The 18,591-nt window shown below is 37.5% G+C and overlaps 1 protein-coding gene and 1 long non-coding RNA gene across 4 annotated transcripts in view; one reads left to right on the forward strand and one right to left on the reverse strand.

Annotated features, from left to right (window-relative positions):
• Positions 1-18,591, reverse strand: part of LOC145934839 (uncharacterized) — a 162,625-nt gene that overhangs the window by 126,611 nt on the left and 17,423 nt on the right. The window contains exon 4 of the long non-coding RNA XR_014425116.1: positions 7,881-7,911. This is a non-coding gene — a long non-coding RNA (uncharacterized LOC145934839). The remainder of the gene's footprint in view (positions 1-7,880; positions 7,912-18,591) is intronic.
• The window catches only part of LOC145934836 (uncharacterized), a 68,113-nt gene that overhangs the window by 35,588 nt on the left and 13,934 nt on the right, over positions 1-18,591 (forward strand). The gene's annotated exons all lie outside the window — the stretch shown is intronic.

Below are 18,591 nucleotides of genomic sequence, written 5' to 3' on the forward strand. Positions count from 1 at the left end.
TGGCGCGACATACTATTGTAATGCGCTCGTAAAATGGATGCAAATACAAGCATTACTAAACGCTTTCAATCACACATGAGACATGTGACAACCGTAGAACCTGCACCAAGACAAGATTCCGATGTGTTTATATGAAAAACGTATGAGTTTAGCCGACTGCGCGTTGTGCAAGACAAAATGCATAGATTGATAGAGACGGATTATGTAATAACCTTCGAGTATAAGATCTATCTGTAGCTACAATGCGTTTTCTCCCTCTCTCTATCTCTCTCTCTCTTTCTAAAAAGGTCGAAAGGCGAAACATTCGAAATTAGTAGAACATGCTAACAGAATTACGCGCCATTGATAGAGAGAAAGAGAATTGATCGGTTCGTTAACAGTTGCAACTGCTGCCAACAAGGTGCGATTTGTGCGTCGCAATTCAATACGGGTTCCCGGGTACCCGCCCACAGCCATTTCTCCACGATGGTAGGCCGCAGTCAGATACAATGTACGAGTCAATTCGTGGGCCGTTCTTGTGCCCGCAACGTGCACTTAGAGAAACCGGCCGATTTTGCGAATAAGCATTGCTGAACGTTTATTTCCGAAGTTAAACGGTAAAATAGTTTCCGTTACCGAATTATTCCCATAGAGAAAAATGTCCAAGATAGAATTTTCAGTAAAATCATTAATTAATTATTTACAATTATTTTTAATTTGAATAAAATTATTGTTAAATGATGCAAATTTGATTATTGAACTAAGCTGTTAATTGTTCGTAAAACTATTACGTAGAACATAATTAATTTTTGACAAGATACTATGCGTCTGCATTCTCCTCGCGTATTTAATACTGAATATTATATAATATTATATATATATATATATATATATATATATGTGTGTGACTTTACATCTTATAAATTATTTTATAAAAATTTTATAAATATGTTCAATTGATGTAGAAATAAGTATCTTAACGTGGGTGGTTATTGATTAGAATTTTTTCAAGCATAACTCTAAGCAGTAAAAGATGCAATAATGCCATCAGCCGAGGTGACGAGATGGCGGATGAGAATAAACGAAGTGAAAAACATTCACAGAAGGAGCGGCCTCTTTACATCGAAACTCACTCTCGGTATTTATCATCACTGTAACCGCTTTAATCCCTCGATTGAGCCTCAACGTGCGATGAAACTGGATTGCCAAGACATATCGACTGAAATTTATGCTTTTTTTCGCCGATTTAATCTACGTTACGATGCGTAACATCTATTGCGATGTAAAATAAGAAATGATCAACAGTAAAAAAAAAAAAAAAAAAAATACACGGTTAAATTAATCACTTGTCGGATTTATCACAAACTTGAAGGGAACAGAACGATTTCACAATCTTATATAACGTCTCTTACACGAGCCGATTATAATGAAAAAGAGAGAAAAATTACGCGACGACATTCGAGTGCTGCTTTTTTGACAATGTATACCTATATGTATTTTGTACGTGTACGCAACGTATCCCTTCGTTAATAGTTTTGTCACTATCTTACGGAGCTCATATTCAGCTGTGTATATAACGATTGTAATTAATATATTTATTTTAATTATATCGCTCGTGTCTTCGTGCGCGATTATTCACTAAAGAAATTCTCCTTTTGCTGCCATAAAACAGGTTCACGGCGTTTCACTTATACGATAATTGCGAATAATAATAAATAATACGGTGGCGAGTTAATGTTACGTAGCATATAAGCGATTTTCCTCGTAACGCGCTATCCACAGACGCGACGCACGTAATGATACGGTAAAAGCTTAACGATAGTCCCTGCGATAAGATTATCGAGATAGTGATCTTTGCGAAATCGCGATAGATTAAAGTTCCTACCATCCTGTGTCGCATATGACCCTGCGAACTCTTTAACTATCCGTTTGTAGATTGAAAGGTCTCCGTTGAACGGCAAAAGTAATGTCAGGACAGGATAGGCATTATAATAATTGTAAAGGAAAAGTAAAAGGTGGCGCCGCACATTGCACATTATCATGCTTCGTTAAGTGATATTTGCATTCATTTGTGATGTGTTTTTTTCCATCTCATACGCGAGCCTTGTACATAATCTTAATTATTATCTTAAATTTATTTTCATATTCTGGTGATATTTAACTTTGATAAGCAATTTCTTTATATCTATTTTATAGAAAACATTCGTCCGATTAAAGGCAAAGTGTCAATAATCTTCGACCGTGAAATCGCGGCCGTGCCATTTTCACGGGACGTCCCATTACGCCGAAATAATAAATGGACCGCGATAAAAAGGCACGAAATCAATTGGAGACGCAAAGAAGTAACGCGAGTGCCCCGGACGCTAATGCACGCGCAGAGAGCTCGTAGAGGTCCTGATGTACTGACGCGATTTATCACTGCAAAACGGTCCAATGGGTGTTAGCTGTCAAGTCGGTCGACCGCCGATTTGTCAACCGACTGGCTGGCAACGTGCGCGAGCTTTGACTAATTTTGTCACGTGAATCGCGGGCCGGCCGATGCTGGTGGCGATGGCATCTTGACTTCGCGCTAATGCGACCGTCAGAATGACACGCTCGAGAGTGCATAAAAGCGCAGATCGTATATCAAAGAGGTCCCTCTCCGTCTGTCTTAATCCTGCATAGCTCATACCGCGATGCCAGAGTTACACCGTTGTTGCTCGAATATCTCGAAGGAATTGCGCAGTTTTTTGCTCTCGTTTATAACAGTCGAGAAAATGAGATGTGCTATAATTAAGTACGCGAAATTAAAAATCGAATGTATTTTTAATTATTTTTTTTTTTGCATAATATTTCTTTGACAAGAATTAAATTTTTTTCAACTGTGATAACTCGGTGACGCACAAAAATAAAGCAAATACACGTGAATGGATTACACGTGAGATATAATGCTGAAGAAAAATTTAGAAGATTTTAATAGATTTCGAAACACGATGTGAAAACACTTACGTTAATCAATTGCTTCTATTAGACGAGATATTCCGAGTCAAGATTCAATTACTCCGATCGTATGTCGTTGGATCTCATGCGCGTACTAAAGAAATTTACTGCTAAAATTTTATCTGATCGCTTAAATTACGACTGGTGTCGTAATATAGCGTGCGTGCAGCTCGACTTAATCGCTTCATAATATTCATCGACTCGGTACCTCCCGTTACAAGCATTTTCCTAGATATACTATCGGCAGAATGCCCAATACACAGTTATAACTCACACGACGGTATTAACTCTTCACTGTCCTGCTTCGAACTCGTCATATTTCATTTGTGTGTACGCGAGATGCCATAAACTATCAAACTACCTATATCTTGAAGTCGTAAATTGTTAGACAGTTATATCCCTGTGTGAAACAACGGGTCATTCTCTTGTAATCATAAATATTCACATATCGTAAATAATATAATGCATAATAATCGAACCTGCGGAATTTTCTTAATTTATAAATCCTCCTACAATGATAAATATATGCCACGAATAAATGCCGTTTTTATATGTATTTCGGAAAATTTGTGTGCACGCTTCATCTTCTCTATGCACTGCCGTTGAGAAGAAAATTACGGTCTTTACGGTAAATCTACGGTAAACGGGAGCTTTTGCGACGACCGTGCGGTTTGGTATGCCATCGATGCGGCTTCTCGCAAATTTGCAGTATCTTTACTGCGTAATGACGTTACGGCATTCTCGTGTTTTCACCCTGCTTTATGCATTTATGCATTTATGGGAAGGAGAGACGGAGGCGAGAGGCGAGAAAAAGGGAACGAGAGAAGGCGGAGGTGAGAGACGCAGCTCAGAAACCGGGCAGGTAAAGATAATGAGAGGGCGGCCGATGATGCCGGTTTAATCGTCTCGCGAAATACCTAACGGCTGTTACACACGACGTTGTTGACCAGGATCGCCGTCGAGTCGTATCCCTAACGTGAATTTGCTCAATGAGGAATGTCTCCTCGCATGAATCATCTGGATCATCGTAAGTTGTTTGCTCGGAGCCGCACTTTTTCCACTACGATCGGCAGCCTCGAGCGATCTTTTGCGCTTAAATATAATGACTCGAAAAAGAAAAGCAGAATCACATTTTTACGCGAGATAATTTCTGAGAATTTTAGGGTACCTTTATCCTCTTCCTCCATTTGTCTAATCTCATGGCACAAACGCAAAAGATTACACAAACGATTACATGAAACGTAGGCGAAATACTACGCGAAGACCAGCTGAGACGCCTTGCCGGCATTATCGTGAGACATTGCTGACGTAAAGATTAGAATAACACGCGAATCGGCGAATGTGAAGGCAGTCCGCGAAAAATTAACTCCAATTTAACGATCTTTAATACTCGATGATCGCACTCTCTTGCATACGGGCAGATTTGTACGTTCAGTAATTAGTAATTACAATGATACACGAGAGAATAACGCGTCGCGCCAATAACACTTAAACTTAATCAAAATCGATGGCGCCCTGTATATTCGAAAACGTAATTAGGAGGAGGAGAGGAAAGGGGAAGCACCTTATATATATGTATATATACGTACATGCAATTAATTTGGTATTGGTTTCTGATCGCTCAAGGTCGTCGGCGCCGCCCTCTTGTTACTTCTGTAAAAATACAGTGACCGGCCGAAGGATCGAGACGGAAGCTGCGATTAGACGGGTCGAATTAGGCGTAAAGGCAGCGCAATCACGCACGGTAAATTACGCGAACGACAAGCGGCAAGATGGGATCTGACACAACATTTTTACGCTCGTCCAACAGCGCGTATACCAGTCTCCTTTTCTCGCTTTGTTATTCGTAATGGGATTAAAGGCGCGCGGTGATGCAATCTGGTGCTACGAGAGATCCGAGGCGGATCGCGCGCGGCGGAGAGTGATAAATGAAATAGCGTCGCGTCTCCGCGCGTCGCTTTACGGGGCGTTAGGCCATGAAATTGTAATTTAATTGCTTCTCTTGCGAGTCGTCCCCGTGGCAGCGACTGCCGTTCGGTCGGCCGACCGGCCGCAATTTGCATCCGAAATTAAAAATCCTCTCCCAAAGACGCGGACTGGCCGACTATCGAGATAAGTTCTTGCACGCCGAGGCATGTGTTGTTTGTTAAGTATGCATGAGCGCATTCTTATTATAAAATTCGGTCGATGTTTAAGCAAACAATGTAGGGAAACACGTTCACTTAATTACACTGCGTGTGGCCAGGTTGCGATTTGTCACGTTAACGAACCGAATCACATGAATTGGCGCATTGACATGATTTCAATTTAAAAATTTATTTTCTTCGAAGAACGTATAATATCTCATTGGGAAATATTAATATGCGCTTTTTTTAATGAATTAATTATCGCGGCGAATTATCATTTTGCTCGTAAAGACGATCAATTAAGAGGCTGCGCTTGCACCTCGCCTGCTTTTACGACTCCTCGCAAGAAGTTGCATACGGATAATATTTACATTATTTATCGCGCAAGCGTATACACCTTCGGTAACTTGATTACAAACGAATTTACATAGTCTGAACTGAAAGCGAGTAGATCAGAGGTGAACGGTTTGCTCATTATTAAAATATCGAAAGTTTCATCTTCTTTTCAAATAATAATATTAAATTTTTGAAAATTAGTCGAATTATATATATATATAATAAAAGCAGTGTATACGGATAAAGGATAAATAAGTGAGAATAACGTTAATAAATTTCCTTCTATATCGGATCTAACAAAAGTTGCGCAAACGAGAGATGAGCGATAGCAACGATAAGGCTGACACTATCAACGCGCAAGCCTTTCTCGACAGATAATTGTATATATGTATTATAGATCATAATTTATTTAGTTTGCATCGATATGTCATGTACACGTGTATTCTATTTTTGCGAGATAAACATGCAAAACGCTGTCTGTCGTGGACCACGCGGGGATTCATCATTCTACACAGTCGCATATCCTTTTCCCCACCCATGTTCACCCTCTTTCTCTCACCTTTCTGCGCGCGATCTATCTTACTTCGAGTTCGCCGCGGCGGCTGTCACTTCGCTGACACCGAGATCTCGCTCGATTATATCCCCTCCCCCGCCCCTCCAGATTCGACAAGATGATAATAGTTCGTCATTTCGCCTACAGAACGTCGGACGAAATTTGCATAAACATTAGTCACGTTCCCTTTCTACATTCCTACCACGACGAACACAAAGTAGTTTACGGTACTAACCGCGCGACGATAAAAGCCCAACAATTCGAAAAACAAACGATCGATAATGGTCAGATAATGACATGTTTTACAATTAGTGAAATTATAATTTCAAATGCCATTACAAAATGCTACTCGGTTGATATCGATTGTCATTCAAATCGAAACATTTCATTATAATCGATCGCACAACGTGACGTCTGTATCGATAATAACGCCGTGAGAACTGACGCTCTATGCGAGAGAGAACAGGATTTTTTTTAACGAAAAAGAAAAGAAAATAAAATGTCTCGAGATACAGCCGAAACAGCTTATGTTTGCCTTTGAAGTTTACCGAGACGTTGACATCGACTATAGTGATGCAAATGAGATGTTTTTCCAGCTCCTGTGGGAGTTTTATCTCCTTTTTGAAATATTTAAAAATAGAAAGAAGTGAACTTAAATATAATATAAAATATAAAAATATTAAATATAAAAATATAAAAATATTCTATAATATTCTATAAACAAAGAGATGGTGAAAGAGAGACAGTATCAATAAGATAGTTCTATCCATAATATTAGAAGAATATTATTAGAATTGAGATGAAATATTATCTCGCTTCATTTATAAACATTTCCTGAACGAAAGTAGTAATGCCTACTACGAAATAAAATGCAAGAAGCCGTAACGTTTACGTACCGATACTAACGAGATTTTTACGATAGCTCCGGTATTCTAAACACTCTGCGAGTTTTAATGTTTATGGCGCGTCTGGTAGCTTTTACTATTACGCTCTTCCGGTGCGCGGTTTTGGCGATTAACTACCGTATGTATGTGTACATTTAATGTGTATATCTGTATAACGATGCGTTCTTGCGAGTCTAAATAAAAAAATCGAGGCTTCAAGAAAAAGAATTTTAACGAAATTGACGTAAATCTTTCTTCAGAAATATTATCAGAATCGCTATCCTGAACTTTTCTTACTGAACTTTTACAGTAAATTAAAATGTTGACCTTTGTCGTTGGTTCGCGATAGAATAAAAAGTATATACATCGTGCTTTCTGGATAAATTCCTCTTCTCACGTATGCTTTTTTTCGATCGAGTTAGCATTAACATAAACGCAACCATTAAATTCGTATTCAAGATTGATGACATGTGAAACTTAGTCATTAGCAACACGACAACTATGTACCTACATTTATCGAAAAAACTATTTCCATTAACCTTTCGCTCCTCCATTAGGAGAAATCAAATTCGGATATATGGCATAATTAAAGGCTAATGTATTGCTAATTTGTTGCTAATTTGCTGTTCTAATCTTGAATGCGGATGTCAAGTTGACGGAGGTCTCAAAGTGTGAAATAACTAATCTACCTTACGTCTGACGGCATGGTCAGACGATCTAGACGACTATCTAGACGCATAGAGAGTGTGTGAGGAATCAATTTTAAATTATTATATCTCAAAAATTATTGTTTGAAATAAAAAATATTCAATATTTTTTATTTCATTTCATTTTTCGAAAACTTTTTTTCTATAATGTCTTATTTTGTTATATATTTTTGAAGCAATTTATAAGAATAAATATAATGTAAAAAATTGTATTGTTTTATCATTGTAAATTAAAAATTTTAAATATTGATATTTGTGATATAATAATTTCACGAAATTATATAAGATAAAATATAAATAAGTAATTTTACGTTACCGATTCGATGTGGTGCAACAGCAGACTCGATCTGTAAAATACAAAAATATCCAAATTATATAAAGCAATGTCTAAAGTAATTAATATATCAAAAAATAATTATTACAACTAATTAAATGTTTTTATTCGTTCCTTTAAACATATATTTTTAAAAAATTACATAATTTCCGAAAATACTGTTTTAGATATAGATAAGCATATGTGATGAAATAAAAATTTAAGTCTTATATAAGTAATTTACAAAATTATTAATCTTAAATAAGACTTGAAATATACTCGTTTGTTCTTTCATTGGCACGACACTTATTCGCGAAAACATGATTAAAAACGATTTATAGTACTCTATTCATTACTAAAATATGACGATCTTGTGATACTTTATGTAATACTTCCGACATTCATCGCGTACATCACAAACTTTATACAGCAGAACCTTTATAAGTTTGTCTCAGACTTTGACATCTCCTCTACATATATATAAATAAATAAATATATATATATATCTATGTGTATAACTATTTCTTTCGAAATTTTTTAATGACCGTGTAATCGTTGCAATCGTACTTATTATTAGAGAGATAATACGACGACATACGGAGCAGTTCATGTTACCTTGTTGCGTCAGTGTCGTCGCAAGAATGACAAGACGACCGCGTATAAACAATATACCGTTCTACACCAAATTCGGCGCTATATTGTTTACAGCGAGCAAGTAACGACACGAATACATATACATACGTCGTTGTATTATCTCTCGAAGTGATTGCGACGATTACATGATCATTCTGTATAATTATTATATATATATTTTTAATATATATGTATATGTACATACATATGCGGAATATTAAATTGTACAATTATTTTAAAATTATTGCGCGGGTTAATTATTGTTAATTATAATAATTATACAAAATAATCGCATTTCTCGATATACCGCTACCCGAGTTTCATTGTGCGAATGACGATGAGGCTGTGGAATATAACAGGGGGAGGGGGGAGATATAATTTGCATGCTGATGAGGTATAGTTGACGTGTTGGTGGGTTATAGTTGGCGTACTGGTAAGATATACATTTCATAGTCTTGTTGTCATTCATACCGTGAGACTCGAGAACGAGAAAATAGAAAGCGACATAGTCAAAGTTCATATATTATTATATTATTATACATAATATTATGTGAAATGTAATCATTCTATATAATTATGATAATTAACAATTACCAGTCCGCGCGATTATTTTAAAATGCTTGTATTATTTAATATCTGCCTAATATATATAATCATGGGCGCGTTTATAAAAAAATGCACTATTCTAAAGTATGCTGTTATTTGTTCTAATTCTAAAATATACTATCTCTCTTATATATAAATCATTCGCTAAATTATAATTGAATAAATTCAATTCATTCTATCGAAATAATTTATATGAAAATCTGTAAGCATTAAATAATATTTTAATTTGAATTCTTAAAGCAAACTTATCTATAATACAATCAAACTACATTAGATAAGCCGGAATAAAAATGCTATTTTCATGAGATTTTGTGATTGAAATCATTTTATTCAGAAATTGATCTCGATCACGCTAATAATCGCGAAAAAGCTGTCACAACACTCGACGGCATTTGGTAAAATATTTTCGATCGTGTCATTAACGTTTCAGTACTTATAACAGAAAGTTTGTTTGAATTCGATTAATATTTCTTAACAGAAATTAGCTGATTAAAGCGTTAATTTGCTAATTAAATTTTAAAATAATATGTTATACAAATTAAAATAATAATATGTTGTAAATAATATGTTATCACAATTCGATTAATATTTTTTAACAGCTGATAACTGTCAAAATATTGGTTTCGAGTATTATAACATATCATTTAAAACATATTATTTTATTTTATTTTATGTTGAACAAACTGATTGATTTTTTCAGTAAATATATTGAACATTCATTAAGATTCATCGTTCTGATATTTAAGAATGGTACGAGAAACCGCGATAATTCAGAAATCGTTGTCAAAGCGCGCCTTGAATGAACGAGTATAAATGACTAAACATATAAAAGAAAAAGTTTGTCGAAGGATATATTTTTTGCCTCAGTTTTTATCTGCGTATCGAGTTTCGGATGCGCGTTTCGAGTTTCCGAGCCGTGCTCACTCGAGCGTGAAGGAATTGGAGATAAAACGCGAGAAGGACGCGAGATGTATCGCGAGTCGATGAATCTCTCTCGTCTTACTCTTTTTGACAGAATTCAGCTGATTAAAGCGTTAATTTGCTAATTAAATTTTAAAATAATGTTTTAAAAATTAAAATAGTAATATGTTTTAAATAATATGTTATAGTTCTTTTAACTCGATTAATATTTTTGACAGTTATCAGCTGATTTCTGTTAAAAAATATTAATCGAGTTTAAAGTACTATAATATATTATTTACAACATTATTATTTTAATTTCTATAACATATTTTTATTTTAAAATTAAGTTAGTTAATTAACGCTTTAATCCCCTGATTTCTGTCAAAAAATATTAATCGAGTTAAAATAAACTTTATATTATTTTTTTAAAATATCATTTTTAATACAAAATCGAAGAATGGCACGCGCGAATCGTGCGCTTGGGTTGTTCTAGTCTTTTTTTAAAAAAGGCATGTTAAAGTTGATTCTTGCAAGTATTGTTGCCTCTTCCGCGATGCTGATTAACTGTCTTGATACGCGTTGTGCGTATATTCGTAGCATCGAGAGACTGTCATCGTGAGGATTAGTAATTTGACAGTTAATCCAAAATAAAATAAAATAAAATAAAATAATATATTATGTTTTAAATAATATGTTATAATACTTTAAACTTGATTAATATTTTTGACAGTTATCAGCTGATATTAGTCAAAAATATTAACCGATGAGTTTTAAATATTATAACATATCATATTTACCCTCTCGATGCTACGAATATAACGCACAACGCGAATCGAGACAGCCAATCAACATCGCAGAAAAGAAGCAACAATACTTGCGAGAATCAACTTAACATGCCTTTTTTTTTTAAAGGGATGAACGTGTGAGATTACGGTATCTCGCGGAAAATGATCGACCTCCCAAAAGCGGAGGAAAAGCCGATCTCGCATGTCATGCGCTATTAAACTCAGGCTCGCGCCGTTCGCAAAATATCGAGAAAAAAAACATTTACACGACTATAAATATGTCACTCTGTGGTCGCCTGCGAGATCGTTCTCGCTCGCGGTTCGCGGTTCGAAGATTTATGCAGCCGGCGTTAAATCAAGGGAAGGGAGGGAGAGGGAGAAAGAAAAAAAAAATTAAAAAAAAAACATTCTCGACGAAAGTAACGCGGTTAAGGCACTGGATGTAATGTGCTCTCGGCACATTATGGAGGTGCGAATAAATCATAGTCGCGATGAAGTAATGAATGTTTATTAAATAAATGTTTGATAAAAATCGCTTTTTCTACTCGTGAGATCTTCAATATTGTACGATATCATTAGGCAATAATCTTCTATTTCGTTTCATACCGCAGTCCCGTCCATGTGACTTTATGACTTTTGTGAAATATCTCGATTTATTTCTAAATAAAAATACTTGAGCGTGTTAAATATATTCTATCAAACAGCGTGATTTATATTTATGTTGGGTTATAAAGTAGATTATAAATGACAAGAAAGCGGGGAATGCGTAAGAATATTATAAATATGTATTGTGCAAGACAGAATCTGTACAATTACCGCCTTGCTCGCGCCTCTTTATTTACGATCTTACAGACGTGTTTAAGAGCAAAATGTATTTTAGACGCGGCCGCCCTGTAATCCGAGCGTGGACCCTAAAATTGATTGATTTAAAAGCAATCGAGCAACGCGGAGAGCGTCATGAAACGCGGATGATGCCGCCGATCGCAGATGGCAAGCAAACGCGAGAGTTAACGCGAACTTTACCGCAAGATGGTGGAGTAAAAAAAGATCTTTACGACGCCGAGACCGTGGCAATTAACCGCACCCTATTTGTTGCGATCGACGAGCGTTTTTCTTCTCGATCTTTGTGGTTTCGGTGCGGAGGGAATCCGCTTAACGAGAATCTGTCGCGCCGCGCCGCTGCATGTTCATTGCGAATCTCGCAATAAAAGTACAATAAATTCATGCAGTTTAGATGCGTCCGATTCAATCCGCTTCTGGTTCTGCCGTGTGCTCATTGGCGGAACGACGATAAGCTCGTCCGCCGCCGCGCGTAAGCATATCTTGCGGTTTTAACGCGGTTTTTCTCACCGCATACCGCGGAATACCATCTAATCTAAACGCCATCTAATCTAAACGCCATGATGTATCGACATCGTTAAAAAAAATTGTATAAAGATGATCGAAAATCATTGAAGATATACGCGATAAAACAGAGGCGCCGTCGTTCGATCAACAGCGCGTTAGAGGGAATAAGGGTCGAATGCAATATTATTGCGTTACGGTATATTGCATAATATGACCCGATTTACGGTACAATTTATAGTGCTTCGAACCCGTCATTGTTTCATCACTCATTATCACCGATATTTTATCTCCGTCATTGCACTCGTTGGTTCTCTCATTTCTCGGTTTCTACCTAGATTTTAGTCACCGCGGACGACGCCGCATGTATCGCGATAACACAAAGGCAATTCATCTACTTATTCACCGTGTCATTCTCGTAGGAGTAAGACAGTAACGTGACAGTTGACGTAGGTGCCTCTTTTGCACGACACATATATCTATCCGCTTAAGTTTCAGATTTGTCGCAATGTTTGCTGAATTCGTATCATGGGAACGTTTGTGAACGAAATCATTGGACGCGAATGATAGATTAGGTGACATTATATATCATTACAAAAATTTTTCTCTAAAATTATATCTTCTTATATAATTCTTGCTGCACACAAATAATAAATTCCAACGTCTTCAAATTAATTGAGAGGGGAATCTTTAAATTAGGGGTGCGGCACAAAGTATATACATTCATTGTTACCATCATCGTCACCAAGATTGTCACCTTGTCACGGAAACACGAATTTCAAGTTTTCATTGAAAAAAATCTACAATTGCTTAATACGTAATAAATACAGAGCATCGGCTTTGTCGGTGACACTTTAATTGGTGACTGGTCCGGGAACCAGTCCTCTCGCTTCATCCAGTGATACCTGAGCTGGGGCCAGTTTCCTGCGGGCCATTCACAAATGATATCATGAATGAGTTTGTCGTTCGTTCTGAATAAAATCGTCGCGGTGAATCTCTCGACCGTGCTGAATATCCGATGATTCGTCGCGCTTAATATCATAGAGCCGGTTTTGAAGGCGAGTCGGCCTATTTGCAAGTATCCGGTGAAAATGAACTTCGACTTTTAAGCGACTTTTAAACAGGATTTATTCGTATCGTTACTAATTATTTACCATCGGCCCGAAATATAAAAAGCCGTTTATTGGCAGAATATTGTCACGCGATACGCAACAGTTATTATGTCACCAAAATTTAATTTATAACGAAAGTTGAAAGATAAATTCCCCGATTCACTCGCACGAGATGATCGTTACTTTTCGTATAAACATCGTGAAAACGCGTAATTATGCAGAACCAGTGTGGATTTACGCGACGCATATATTTCCGATATATTTATAAATTTGCGATTAGCCACGGTCGAGAAAGCTTTCTCAGGAGATACGCTTGAATAGCAGAAGGAGGATGTAAATCAAGCGTGATAAGAGCTTAACGCATTTGACGATTAGTTCCGGCTGCGTTAGACTCGTTTTACAGCTCTCCCGGGTGGCTGTTTATACCCGGTAGTTGTCAAACTCATCACGGTCGATTAAATGTATTGGACACTTGATCTCTGTCAGTGTCATCTCTGTCTTGATATAAACTGTCGCCTGAATCGAGACGAAATCCTGGATTTCGTTTATAATTTTTTTCCGATACGCGTACAAATATTTTCAAATTTTTATTTTTATATTTTGTATTTTGCATAAAATTTTGTGCCATGTAAAAATAAATATTTTTATCGTATAACTTATCCCTTTACGTATAATAATATCGCAGAATCGTTCGACAAATATCTTCCGCGATCTTTCTGTGTCAGGTAATAGATTTCACGCGCGTAGATCTATCTATAATTCGCTTAGGTTTTAAATATATTCCCGCCATACTTAAATGGCGGAAATCGCGAACCGATAATAAAACCGATCCGTGCGGAATATCGCGATATTTTATCACATCAGCACGGTAATACGAGTATCGCGAGCCGATCTCGGTTTCATAGCTATCGCGTGGACATATGTATATGAGATAAAGTCGAGCAATTCCCCCCTCCCTTCATTCATTCATCGGATTTTTCCTAAAGATTTTCTCGAGAGTAAACGCGAGCGGACAGATGTTCGCCGATTGACTTAATGTCGATATGAACGATTCGCGAAAGCTATCGGAATATATTAAACAATATCGTCACGTTCACTGTTCGCGTAGACTTGATATTCAGACGCGACACATCGGCGAGCAAGCGTATATAGATGATTCGTGTCTTATTAGCGTCTGGGCGGATGTAACTTATGCCCACACGCGGTCTTTGCTGTCGCGATGAATTTTTTTAATTGAACAGACAACACGTTGCAAGAGAAGCACGGAGAAGATCGAGGTGGAATAGTAAAACCACGGGACATGTACGTTTATTGCGCGCGTCGTCGACTCGAAGGATGCAGTAAAAGAAATTGTTGATAACGGGATAATTTCTTCTGGCTATGTCCAGTTGTTGATGTACAAGATGTAATTTCGAAAACGTTAATAATGTCCTTTTCTTTTCGGCATTCTCAAAGAGGGCATTATGTGCAGAGGATGGTTTACGAAAGAATATTAATCGCTGTATCATAATAAATCTATATAACTACGTGAACAAAAAAAATTCAATAAATTAAACGAGTCTTATATTCAGGTGTCTATCATAAAATCATCTTAATTGCATAAATCTTTGTATATTACGCTAATAAAGTGTGATGAGATTATAACAAAAACCCTTCGACAGAAAATTTACGCAATATATGACAAGGAAAACTATCGTGATGAAAAGAACAGATAGCCTTGTCTCACTTGGACATCAAGGACGAGACGGTCGCAAGAAGATTAAGAGCCCGCGCGTGATATCTTTCCACGTGGAAAAAACCTGTGCGAAGTTAATGCGTGCTCTTGGCTTGTACGACTTTAACGAGTGCGGTTTCCTTATTTATTCTCGGAACGCAACTGTCAGCGTAAATTAGAGATCGCGGATTCGTTTAGGCGGATTCGTCGCGTAGGCGGAAAGAATGGCAACGTCAAGAAACTCGTAAAGAGAATATATCGCGACGTGCAAAACGTGTCGCGGACTGTCGCACTTGTAAACGTCGGTGGTTCTCGTTAGATTTTCTTGTTAGAGGCATTTAATTCCCCAGGATTTAGTTCGATCGCGCGATTACAAAACACAGTCGTGTCGACTATACATGAATAATTAAGAATACGGATAATTTTTCCGAATGCCAGCCTCGATCTCGATCCGTCTGACCGCTCGCGTTCGACATTCTTGTCGCCAAGAGTTTGACGCATGTATAAGTAAATTACCGCGAAAGTTAATGGTAATAAACTAATAACAGCTACGGCGAGATAGAAGGCGCCGGCTGACCAGACTCAACGCATTCTCAGGCGCGATGTTTTTATCGCGATGTAGCCAGGCGCCGATAAGTGACTCAACGCAAAGCCCGCCGTGACAGCTCCGCCTCTGCGAAATGCCAATGAGCTTCTATGCATTTTGTACTTATCGATGTGTTACGCGGCGATTTCGCGATACAAACTCCCACCAATCGCACGTCATCATATACCTGGCCGTTCGGGCGATGGCGCAAAATATCTGAATTATACGTAACGCTTATCGTGTATCGAAGTTACCCAAGTTCCGCACAATTGTGACGTCATCCGATGAAATAGTGGCTCTTACATACCGTATCACTCATTTTCATCATAATTGATCGATCGACAAAAAATTGCATCTATTATACAAATTTATTCGCGTTCAACTATCGATCGGAATACAATATCGCGATTTGTTCTCCTCGGTGGGATATTAATGCTTAACAAAGATCTGTATCATGATAGTTTCGTGATAACGTGTAATAACATATCATTGTGAATACTCATGCAGGTAAAATTATCAAGATCGCAAGTCACTGTGCGAGAATTATGCGTCTCGTTGGTTATTCGCAAATGATGCAGTAATTAAACAGATCCTTGCTCGTGCTTCAAGAGCAGACCGATCGATCGCTTATCTCTGCGGCGTCGGGATCGTTAATACAAGGATCGATGGAGATCGCGCAATGTAATCCGGCTCGACGGGGTTTATTTGACAGATCATGTTCGTACGACGGATCACATATGCTCGAAGAAATAAAAGAAAGGGCGTAGACGGAGGGGGAGAAGAGAAAGTTTTCACGTGGGTAGACAACACAGTTTCCGGATTGGTCACGCTCCTTTCTATTAAAAATTCACTTGCTGCTGTTGCTACGATCACCGTTCGTCGCCACGCGACATTGATCTTTAGTGGGTTTGGTTATTCGCAGCAGCTCTTTCTAGTAGAGAAATCCCGTTCGAACGGATTCTCGCGACAACGCGATTATTGTGCGCCATCGTAGTACCGGTATTATCACGAATTGTGTTGGGATGATTTATGGGGGATTTGGATTATTATAATGATTCTCCTTCAAGTATCGTGTAGTCTTTAATAATGCCGTCGTTTGTGTGTGAAACTTTAGCTGTTTCAGATCTGATGCTATTTATTCGATGCTAAATTATTTATCTGCCATCTATAGTATTTTTCTAATAAATCTACAATATTATATATCTAATTCTCTCTCTCTTTCTCATTTTTCCTGATCCAAGATTTTTTATTTTTTAAAAATATTTAATTAAATATTTTTTAAATTTAATCTCATCTAAATAATCTGCCATTGTCAATTGCATACGTGCCTATTATTATTATTTACTTTATATTTAGAAGACTTGTTCTAAAATATTAAATAAACGCATTTATTTATTTTCACAATCAACTTCGAAAATGTTTGTAATTTGTTTAAAATGTTTACAGATGGTTAACGATTGTGTTGGTCGACAGCTCGTGACAGCGATTGACTATATAAATCTGGCAAACGTTCGGTGCATTTTTTAAATGCATTGCGCGATGATGCTCGATAACGGCGCACTAAAGTCCCTCCGATTATCGTCGATCGGCGTAGATCATTTCGCATGTGTTCCAGCACGTTTCGCTATATTCAGTATGCAATACGTAGGTACACGCAGATACGAGAACGATGCGCGAATAGCGAAGGAATGCAAACTCTGACCGAATTCCGCGTATCACGTCGATAATATTCGCGATAATGCATTCGGTGACGAAACGAAAGTGTCTCCGCTCTCGTGTTGGATCTCTGTCAGATCTCCATGTTCTTATCATCGATTATGTCGAAGAAACACCGTATGATAAGAAATGGCGACACGTTTCGCCGGTGCAAGTGTCTTATCAAGTAAATTCCACGCGTCATGACTCACTAGCAATGATATATCATATGGTGTGTATTACACATCTCCGCTGCGCTGTGTCGGCGCGATAATCCGAAATTATAACTCTAATCCCTGCTCATGATTACGCGTCGGCTGCTTTCATCGGTCCCCGTTGCAAGAGATCGAATCGAATGGACGACCGGTATTTCGATTATCAACGGAAGGAGGACGCCGATGATTCATGACGATGGGTGCACTCGCGGTAGCTCCAACATACGGACCGATCTCTTCGCCGTAGAACATCTACGTCATCGAGTTGTCGCATAATTATTCGTAATTGACTTTGATAAACGCGTTTGATTGTGCCGCTCCTGATAGAAATTCCTCGATTTAAACAGATTTTACAAAATAAGAAAAATAATATATATCGTAATGAATAATTAACTGTGATTAACGAATGAAGTATATAAGTAATCTGGGACATTTAACATGAATATTAAAATACTAGAAATGTGTGATCCAATTAATTCCTGCTTGTATTTAACTCGAGCAACATGATTGATCGCGCGATATATATATTGAGCCCATTATAGTTTTTATTGCAGTCTTTATAATAAAAAAACTAACGATTTTATCACTTCTAATTTAATTTTTCAAGTATTAAAGACAATTAACTTTACTTTAGACTTATTATAAAAAAAAAAAAAAAAAAAACATTAATGAAACTTTATTTTGCTCAAGATTATATTTTGGATACGAGGCGTTAGATATGTAACTAAGCAAGGATTAAGAGAACCGTCTTTTTCATCCATTTTCTTTCCGTATCTCAGATACAACAGATCTTGACATTTTGCTAGAATTAATTCGGAACGATCGAGGAAACACGCGATTGCAGACACAGATCTCGTTTTAAGCCGCGTCACCTTGCCTGATCTTTCAAGGGATCCCGATGGGACTCCACATCGACGGCGCGGACTTTCCTCCGCATCTATCGCGTCGCTTATCGAAACAGCTCGGCTTTTCGTTCGCTGGTTGAACGGTGAACGCATGCACGCGTGAAGTCCCGTCCATTACAATACGGTGAGAAGGCGTGTTTCCACCGTGTGAGAGGCGTCGCGGCTTCCAGACGGGGACCAATCGATGATTTCTCGAGAGTCATTAACTCACATAAC

Source organism: Prenolepis imparis, unplaced genomic scaffold, assembly GCF_030444845.1.
Source record: "Prenolepis imparis isolate NDT839.2.m4 unplaced genomic scaffold, iyPreImpa1.0 SCAF_4, whole genome shotgun sequence".
NCBI classification, from domain to species: domain Eukaryota; kingdom Metazoa; phylum Arthropoda; class Insecta; order Hymenoptera; family Formicidae; genus Prenolepis; species Prenolepis imparis.